The sequence below is a fragment of the Apteryx rowi genome, unplaced genomic scaffold, assembly GCF_003343035.1.
Source record: "Apteryx rowi isolate R43461 unplaced genomic scaffold, aptRow1 scaffold_358, whole genome shotgun sequence".
NCBI lineage: Eukaryota > Metazoa > Chordata > Aves > Apterygiformes > Apterygidae > Apteryx > Apteryx rowi.
In genome coordinates, this window is record NW_020450063.1 from 939,906 (window position 1) to 950,406 (window position 10,501).

Sequence of the window (10,501 nt, forward strand, 5' to 3'; positions counted from 1 at the left end):
AATTTTGAACAGTGAATGAGATAACCAGCAGTATGAAGGATGTGTGCAATTCCACCAAGGGCTTCAAACCATGGCTACATAACTTTTTGGAAAGCAGGCTTTAGCTAAACACGGGTATTGATCCCAGAAGTCTCTGACACATATGCTGCCTCCACTTCAAGGGTCTGTGCCCATTACTTGTTCTGCTGCAGTGTATTTATACTTGAAACATGAGAACAAAAACAGCTATTTTGAAAACACTTCCTAGGCAAACAGAAGCTGAACTTTAAGCCAAATGCTATTCAAAAAACAGTCCATGAATACATAAAGATCTTGAGTCTGAATTTACCATCACAGACTGTTAGTGACATCAGAAGTTTTAATAAAAGAAATATTAACTTTGACTCTAAAACATTATATTTTTATACTGCTTGGGCTAATATTCTAACAAATTGGTGCTTAAAATAATGATCCTGAATGCACGTTTAGGTGCCCACAGTAATAGCCTCATTTTCAACTTGCCAAAGTCAAGAATGTCTGGTAGGTACTTATTTGAAAACAAAGGCACGTTTTTCCATAAATGTTTTTCTTAGAAGTTTTGTTGCATTAAAAAAAAAAATCAAAACAAAACCTAAAGAAGAGATTTTCCAAAAGGGAAAAGAGAAAGGACAGTTATTTTATGATAAATTGAAATATTTAAATTGCACCCTGCAGTACCATTCATCTTGTAGTAAATATGCATTCAGCTGCCATCTAGTAAACTGAATAGTTTACCATTATTGGGATTGTCTAATTTATCAGTATTTGGATTTTTACCCCAAATATTTGTTTCATGGTCATCTTTAAATAGTCCAAGTATTCTTTCTTCTTACAAAGGAATATAAGGCAAAATTTACAGCTCTTTTTTAGTATTGTCCAAATTAAACATATTTTAGAAAAAGTACTATTAGATGCTACAGTTAAAGTATTTGATCGCTGCCCCACCCCCCGCCCAAGGCATACTCACCGCCTTTCTTAAACTCAAAACACGAAGCTCACGATAAATATTGAAAACATTGAAGCTCACGACAAACTGAAGGAAGTTAAGCTCAAAAAGAAACATAGGTTTCTCTCCAAATCAAATCCAAAGATTTCCCCCCACCTCCCAGTACACAACAATCAAAACAAGTAATTTCTCTAAGTCATGATGAAAGAAGAAATGAGAGGCATACAGGAAGACAGACACAATGATCATAATACTTAAAATATCAACTGGATCACACCTAAGAGAAAAGTGTCTGACATAGATTATCTATTTACAATATATACAATATATAAAGCTATTTATATTAAATAATGTGCACTAGCTTACAATAGGAATAAGCCTGATTAAAGAATGTAAGAATTTCTACTCTTTCCTACAATTCTCAAAGGGAACAATCTGTTCCAAGTTTCTTCTACATCAGTGTATTTCAGATCTATTTTAGCGTTAGGTAATAAAAAGTGTCTATTAATGAATTCTCCTCTTTATTAAAAATGAGGAAAGATGGATTTCTTGCACACTTGAGTGTCTCCAAAATTATATTGTTTCCATATAAAGTATATTCCTTTTCTGCAGGAATGTAGGAAGTTTAAAGCTCCAGATCTGTGCATACACTATTGAGAGTCACCAGTACAATCCACATTCTTGAGATGCCTGTGAGACTGACATACAAATTTAGAATCTTTTAGCCAGAATAAATTTGATAATATTGGACCTTATATCCAGGCTACTTCCAGTGTACAGTTAGTTTATCTTGGCTTCCAGACAGATTGACTAATTAGCAGATGTTCAAGTAATAAAATATTCACACTTTCTAAGCCTTAAATAAATTGCCTAGAAGTATACAATTAAACATTCAGAAAGGGGATGAGAAGGCATGGGGAAGGAGGGAGAACCTAAGGCTGTCAGCAGCAACTCAAAAGATTAGACAGCTCCAGTAACAAAATGATCATTTGAAATTATCAGTTTATGTTTAAAGTACAATATATACAATGACTTCAGGGTTAAGATGAAGAAATAGGAGGAATTATGTGTTTAGTTCTTCTCCCCTTGTAAAACATATTAGTGTGACTCCAAAGAAACTGTTTTGTTAAGGGTACAACACGTTGTTTTGGCAGCACAAAACCAAAAAATTGACTATTGGAAATATCATTTTTAAATGGATCTCATTTTGCTGGAATGGCTTTAGGTCAGAACCCTTGTTGGTCCTGGCAAAAGAAGAAAACATGGTAGCAGGAAGAGCTAGTACCGTGGCACTCACCACTCCTTCCTTTCCATATGAAACAGAGATAACAGGCTGCAAAATTATGCCCAAGCGTTTCCTGTTGACAATATGGGCCATGCAGGACTGAAAAGGAAAAAAAAAATTCTTTCAGAAGCTTTTTAAAGTCCCCTACTCCATTTGTATTGCTTACCACAAGAGCTGAGCAGCACAAAACTGGACCCCATGTCTTCTTCTACCACAATGAAAGCCAACCTATTTTTTATCTTGTCAACATTTCTGACACAGGAGCAACAATCTGCTTTTGAAGCATGGGTATGTCCCAGTCCACAAAATGGGAAGTGTGGGAAGCAGACTGGCATAGAATACAGAAAAGGAAAGAGGAATCGTGTTTTGGAAAGTCATTTTACTGGTGCAGAGGAAGGCTCAAGCAGATAGGGCAGATGTGACTGAAAATGACAGTGAAGGCATCTAGAACAGAAATAGCTTGGTGTTGTTGATAATAGGAGGCATTGGTTTACAAAGACTTTGCAGGCCCAGGATATTGACTAGAGTTTTGATAATAAAGTAAATGAAATATTACAAAGAAGGCAAAGATAGCAGCCAAACTGCTATACAAATAGCAGCAGAATTTCCACAGGCCCCTGTAAATTTCAAATAAGTGAACTCTCTAAGCTTCAAGAAAGCTGAAGGAGAACTTATACTGTATACGAAAGACAGCCTGAAGAGTCATATAAGGATTTTAAAGGATTGATAAGTGTTTTTAAAGGATTGATTGCAGTTTAAAATTAGCTCCAGTGTTGAAAAATTCTGTAAAACTAACCATTCTCCCTGGACAACAGAAGGACATCATGATGACAAAGCATACAAAACCAAAGAACTGTGTTCTCCCATGCGCTGAGGTGAGAAAGTCACGGAGAATCCCAGAGACATTAGCCAGCGTACCATGGACTGGCATGATAAACCAGGGCAAATAAGGACAACTGACCAGAGGACCAGAGCATCTGAAACAAACACAAGAGTATGTAAGACTTTCTGAATATGTTTCTCTCTCTCTTTTTTTTTTTTTTAATGAAGACTTACATAGGAAAAGGTTTTCTAGAAGTCTTATGTGTTAGTTTATACAGTGTAGTACAAAACTTCCTAAAGCATCTTGAACTAACCCGCTAATCCCGAACTGTCCTACTGCACAGTAGAAATTCATGTGCCGATATATTTACGTATCCAAACCTTAGGTGATAATGCAGAAAATTCCTGTCTAGATCCTAAGAGCTAAGCTATATTCACTGCAAATACAAATTGGCAGTGAAATCTTTCTCCTACTCATTGCTTGGAGTAGGAATGAAGGAAAAGAAAAAGTGGACTGTTGTGGTCAAAATTACAATTTACATATGCCATAAGAAACCATAGTAAAACCAGAATGCACTATTGATAATTATCTGACTAATGTTAAGATATAAGGCTGCATCACAGTTCTTAGAAAAGGATGACATATATGTGCAATGTTAGTTTTGAGAAGCGATGCAGCTTAAACTTTCATTAATGCACAGTTGGTGTTCAAAAATAAATACTTCTATATACTGCATTTTCTTTTCTTTTTGATTCTTCCCCTAAAGTCACCCGACAAATGAAAATAACCAAATATAAAAATTGTTCAAATTGTTGTTGACAAATAATGATCATCTGAGGAAAAAAATTCTTATCATACTAGAAATTTAAGTTTTGATTACAAAAATGGTTCTGATTATTTGACAACTGCAAATACTGTGACAACAGAAAATTCCACTAAAAAGCAATTTTTAAACCAACATGAAACAACTCTTCTGAGGGTTTATATTTTCTACCTTTATCCAAGTATGTTCCATTGTTTTAACAATGACAAATTTACTTCTCCCTGTAAAGAAAAAAAATGGCACCAATAATAATTGCATTCTTTGACTGTAAAGGTTGTAATAATTCTATGCACAAATGCAAACCCCTCTGCACTCAAATAAGATAAACTATGCCATACATTAACGGGACTTGTTTTGTGCTCTTGCCTGCCAAACACCTGCTGGCTGAGCAAGAGTGCTGACTGATTAAATTGATTAAACATCCATGTGGGGATATTGTGTTGGTTTTTTAACTCCAGAAATGTAGCAACTCACTAGGTGAATGACAAATTGTTGTTGAAAAAGATCATGTTTTTAAGATGCTGTAATGCAGAACGCTAGAAAAAATGACACTGAGAAAAATTTCACATTTAAATGTCACTTTCTTTTCACCTTTTACTCTCTCTACTGAAGTTAGAGAAACTGTGAACCGTTGTATGCTTTCCTATACCAACTGTAGTGTGAAAAAGTTATCAACATTTTGTGCTGCAACATACAATAATGTTTCATGGTTTTGTCATTTTGTTTTCTGTGCAATTATACATGCCATCAGGGTAACGAAATTCATGTGACAGAGAACAGACTTTTTACAGTTATACTGTCTCCCTAATCCATCAGTGATACATAGAAGAAGGCTAATACTGCTGCAAAACTATCAGCAGCCATGAGAGAAGTAACACTATTTCACAGAAGCCATCATCTAGATTGCAAGTTTAGAAAAAATGGCTGATGTGCAACACATTATGCAAGAGAACAGTCATAGATCCATGTGGAAAAATATAGAAAAACTAGTAGAAGAAGTTTTATTGATCTGAATTACTACTGAAAAATGGATGCCCATTCTCCATTACCCTATGTCATTTATTTACCTAAAATATGTATTTTAAGTCCATGTTTTTTTACTGTGCTGGCCCAAGGCATGTGTTTAGTATTGGTATTACATACTTACTTATTAATGGTAGATCTGTTGAAATTTAAAAGCAGGATTTGCAAAGGGTGGATACACCTGCTATATGGAAGTGGACAGGCAAGTGTTAACCACTACCCAGACTTCAGTCCTGGTTTCCCCGTTATCCTGATTGAGAACCTGACCTTGCACGCTTTTTTCCCTTCCTGCCCTTGCAACTATGTTTCCTTTCTGTTGAAACCCAAACAGGTACAGCTCCTTTCTACTGAAAGAAGTACAGAGCTGGGCAGAGGAATGGTTCACTTTAAGTGAACCAGTTTCATTTTAACAGGAAGCTAAAGAATGCCCAAGGTTGAAAAGTGTTCACAAATGCCACAGACACAAACACTGAGTTTTCAAATGTCTCAGAGAAGCAGCATTTTTGCACATTTGACATATTTAAATGAAATTATTAGTCTTTCTATAGGAAACTTCTAAAATATCTTTATAAAAATTGAAAAACTACTTTATTTTTGTACTGATCTAGATTATATCTTAGCTAATAGTATGAACAGAGAAAATATACTCCCTCTGATTGCAATCTACTACATGGGCTCTTACCACTTGTTCTTGGACACCTTATTTCTTCCATAATTTCAATTTTTATGGTAGTTGAGACAATGAAAGCCTTCAAGGAAAGGAGTGTTCCTTGGTGAAATTTCTCCTCTTCTCTATGTGTATTCTTAGATAGACCTTGAAATCGACTATCCAAAAAAAAAAAAAAAAAAAAAAAAAACTCTAAATGTTATACTTTTTGAAAGTCATCTCTGCCTTTCACATCAGTATTTTAAATCAAGGTAACTGTTCTTTAGCACTTTTCAATTTTTGGTGTAGTTAAACATTTCAGGAAGTACTTTACTATTATGAGTACTTAAGAAACATAAAAGTCTCTGTGGTTTGAGGAGACCTGATATTAAGTAGACAAAAAGGATCAGTATGCTATCAGAGCTCTTCTGAAGAGCTCTTTGGCAGAATTTGTTTGTTGGGCTGGCATTTATCTTATGAAAAATTCAATGGATTCTCAAATTAAGAAGCTGAAAATACAACATATTTGTTACTTTGTTAAGTTGTGGGGGTTTATGTATGCCCTTGGATACCTGGTTCAATCAAAGTTGATGTCCTATAGTTCTATAGCACCGTTCTCTGGTCTAAGTACTGTGGCCACTTCTGACTATGTACTGCAGAATTCATTCCCATGCAGTTAAATCAGTTCTTGATTTTTCCTATCTAAAGCCACACTTTGTGTCATGAAATCATTGACTGGCCTGCACTTGAGCGAACATTATACATACCTCTCAAAAAGCTTTTACAAGATTCTATGGAAGGCTTACTTGACAAATCACTATTTGACAAAAGGTCATTGGCAGCCAAGTGCAGACTGATAGATATTTAGATATAGCAAGGCATTGAAATATTAAAGGAATGTGTGTGACCCATGATGTGGAGGCTGGCATTTAAAAATACAGTTCACTAATGCCTTTTTCTTTCCATGTGCGATTCCAACCTGTGACAGAGATCAGTGTTTATTAAAGCTTTCACTCAGTTGAATGTGAGGTAACAGAGAGAGCAAAAAGAAACAAGGAGAAAAGGCAGAGCTGGAGGATCTCTAAGAACTTAAAGCAATTTAGTAAAACTGCTGATTTGGAAATTCTTAAAAGTTAAAGCTACCTTTTTGATAAAATTATTAAAAACTCTTGAGGAAAAAATATCTTCTCTGCATAAGACACTGTGACACCAAAGAGAGTTAGACCAAAACAAGTGTTAGAAATTTAAAGGTGCAGAACAATTTGTCTGCTTTCAAAATGAAAAGTAAATATTTGAAATTTCTCATTGTGTTCAGTGTTCACTGTGAACCAGAAAATTTACCGCTGTGAAGTACATATAGATGCATATATATACACATAGGAACATACTGCACTTTCATATATACACACACACACATTTTCTACTTCGTAACTGGAACTGGGCCAGATAACAGTGGCAGTATCAAGCTATGTATTCAGAAGATGACAAGGAGGTGGTCAGATTTTAACAAAAAATAGGTGTAAAAACCAACATTACCAACAAAGGTATATAAGTGGAACAAAAATGTTCAGAAGGTAAAAAATGGTGGAAAAGGAAAAGAAGAAAACTGAGATGAGCACTAATATGAGACTGTAGAGAAGAGGCAGAGTAATGAAGGTTTACATTGTAGCCTGAGCTAAATGCCATGCAGCAAATGTTGAAACCTTTTTCAGTCATCATCTGGGAAAGGCACCAGACTGTAACTTGGAAAAGCCTCACAGCATGGCAGATGAGTACAAACCACTTCCTACAGCTCCCCACAGCACAACACTTGCAGAAGATCCATGCAGGACAGGGTTGCTGAATAAAGAATTTATCTAATATAAAATATAGAAATGACATGGTTCATATTATCTTTTGTGCATCTTCTTTTACTTTTCTTAAACAGAAGGGTAAAATCCAGTCTTTCTTTTGCATTAGGGATTATTCAAGGAGTGAGGCTGGGCCATTTGTGATTAACAACACAATTAGTCTTAGAATAAGTTGTAGAGATGTGCTGCACTTGGCGCAGTTAGACTAAACTAGCAACTAGCTTACCTCCCCCCTTCCATCCCATCCCATCTCCAATTAAGGTTAGGCATAATTTCACAGTTAGAAAAGCTTTCTTTCTTCCTGAATATAAACTTAAAATACACAGTGTTACCTTTTAATTGAAGGCATTTAGGGAAGGAGAAAAAAACTCTACCGTGAAATACAACACACATGCAGTAATGCACATAACACATTATGTAGTAGAAAGAAGAAAAGGATTAGTGGGAAATTCTGACTGGAGAACTTGCTTTGGCTGGGCTCTGAGATGCCCGACCACATCACCCAACTAGAATTCTGTATTATGGGACTTCTGTGCAATTTGCTCACACATGAAAATGATCTTCTCTTTTTAAGAACCCAAAATTTCCAGAGAATGGATGTGAGTTTTATTGAACCCTCACACTTTTCTCTTTTTTAGTGTGGCATGTATTATATTTTGTGATAATTGTAAAAGGTTTCTTCATAGATCCATTATTCTACCTTCTGTTTACAAGATGGAATTATATACATCCAGCATCAGGTATGAACCTATGCAGGGAACTAAGATGGTTTAAAACTAGCTAGTATGCCATGTACTGCCATGTTGCATCACACAGTCACAGATGTATGCTTTCACATCCACTTTCATTCATATACAGACCTTAAAAACAGAAAGTGAGAAGAGGGGCAGCACAGGAAGAATGAATACAGACATTAAGAAAGCAATGCAGAATGTCTCAATGTAAATATTAAATGTTGTTATTGCTCTTCTACTACTGAAACTGTTATATTCCCCCAACAATGTGTCAACACTTGCAGATTTGACAGCACTAATTTACAAGCTATGTCACGTCTGGAAACCACACAAGTTAGCTAAGTATTCTGGTGAATAAACAAGATCGCACAGTCATATAACAAGATCCTTGGTATTACTACAGTATTGTTTTTTTATCATAAAACCCATATTTCATGCATTTGTGGCACTGCAGTAATTAAGATTTACTACCTAGACATCCATATCAAGCATATTTAATGTGACAAGATCAATCTAGAAGGTAGATGACTTTCAAGAGGTAAAAGATAAATGCTACATAGAAGTTACCAACTCAAAGTATATCAATGCCAGAATACAAAACTAGAAAATGAATGAAGGATCACTATGAGTCAAAACTGGGACTAGGGATGAGGGGTAGTATATGTTTATATTAATATATACATATATAATATATGCATATACAAAACAAGCCAGGTATAAAAATGAAAGTCTGGAAAAGACAAATAAATACAAATGGAAGACTTATGTAATCATCTCCACAGTTATGGGAACCCATTTTCTCATCATACATGAAATATGCAGTTACGGATCCTCATCTGTAGCCAATCTGAAGAGGACATGGTGCATGTACAAACTTAGCATATACGATATACCACGCATGGCGTACAAATAGTGCCATGATATTGGGACAGGGCAGCTCTACTACTCCTTGTTCTAACAATTCTCTGAGGAGCTAAGGAACCTCTTCAATGAAATAAGCATTATCTGCCTATTAAGCGCCTATTAAGTAACTGATAAGTTAACCTGCTGAACTATTTGATAATTATAAAAATGTAAGTTATCTTGACGAAGTCAAGTATGTTCACATAGACATTCTAGTCATACATTTCTTCATACATTTCTGAGATTCATAAAGATTCATAAGTCTAGCTTTTTAACATTTTGTAATTCAAAACAGTAGACAAAAAAGATTTTGCAACCAGAAAATTTTAAAATGTCTGAAATGCACAAAGCTTGTCTTCACCTCTTCAGTTACAAAGCCTTACACATTAGGATATTACCTGGTGATTAATATGGATTTTATTATTGGAAATATGAAAATATTAGAACAAACAACTTCATTATGGCAATTCCAGTGACTGTAGGATACTATTTTGACCCTGTAATAATTAAGTTTGTATAAATATAGGGTTTTTGTCTAGCCTTGAACAGCAGCTTCTCAAAATCTAGGAGTCCCATAGCAGTATTTTGCATGTGCCATGTTGTGTGACCTCTTCTCTCCATTTTCAGAGAAATCATACAACTGGGCAGTGTTAAATAACTGAGAAAAAAACTTATTACCATATCAAAACTCTTGCTGTTCAGCTTCTTTAATCACTTGGCAAGTTACTGGCATGTTCCAAGATGCTTATTACATATGTAAGATACACTTATCTCCTCTTTGCAATATTGCAAAAGGAAACATGCAGAAAGTGGGATTTCTCAGCTTCTGCTGAGGCAAGTTATTCTGAAACTCCCCAAGAATCATGGATTGTAACTGTTCTACCCTCAGAGCTTCTTCTATTTCAGAAAAGGTGAAATAAGGATGCTGTTATCATTCTTGTTTACTGAAACTAATTTGCTGTAATCAAGATCAATTTCCAGCCTCTGTCAGTCAGATCTAATAGTAATGTAATATAATTACCTAAGCAATAACCAACATTGCAGCCAACTTCTGTATCTCTTTCTGCTTTATACACTTTTTTTGTCACACGGAGTCTGTAAAAGAAACAGCATTCTTCCCTGCAAGTCTCATTCTCCTTTTGATGTAGCTGTAATCAGTGTGCCACATCAGATCATTGGAGTCACTTGAATCCATTGCAACTACAAATCTAGGGAAATCTGGGAATTTCATTTCCCTTCCTGGCTGTTATTGCAACATATAAAGCAGGATTTAAAAAATAAATTTAAAAAAAAGCGCAAAATGTTGATGTGAAGACAAGTGGCCATACTCTTTTGTAACTTCTTTTACAGGGCCCACTTTGCCATTCCTAAAATGATATGTAAATTAGCAGCATCAACTGACATCTGTAACTGACCTTGTTAACAGTGTGGGTTTTTTTCCTGTTTCTTA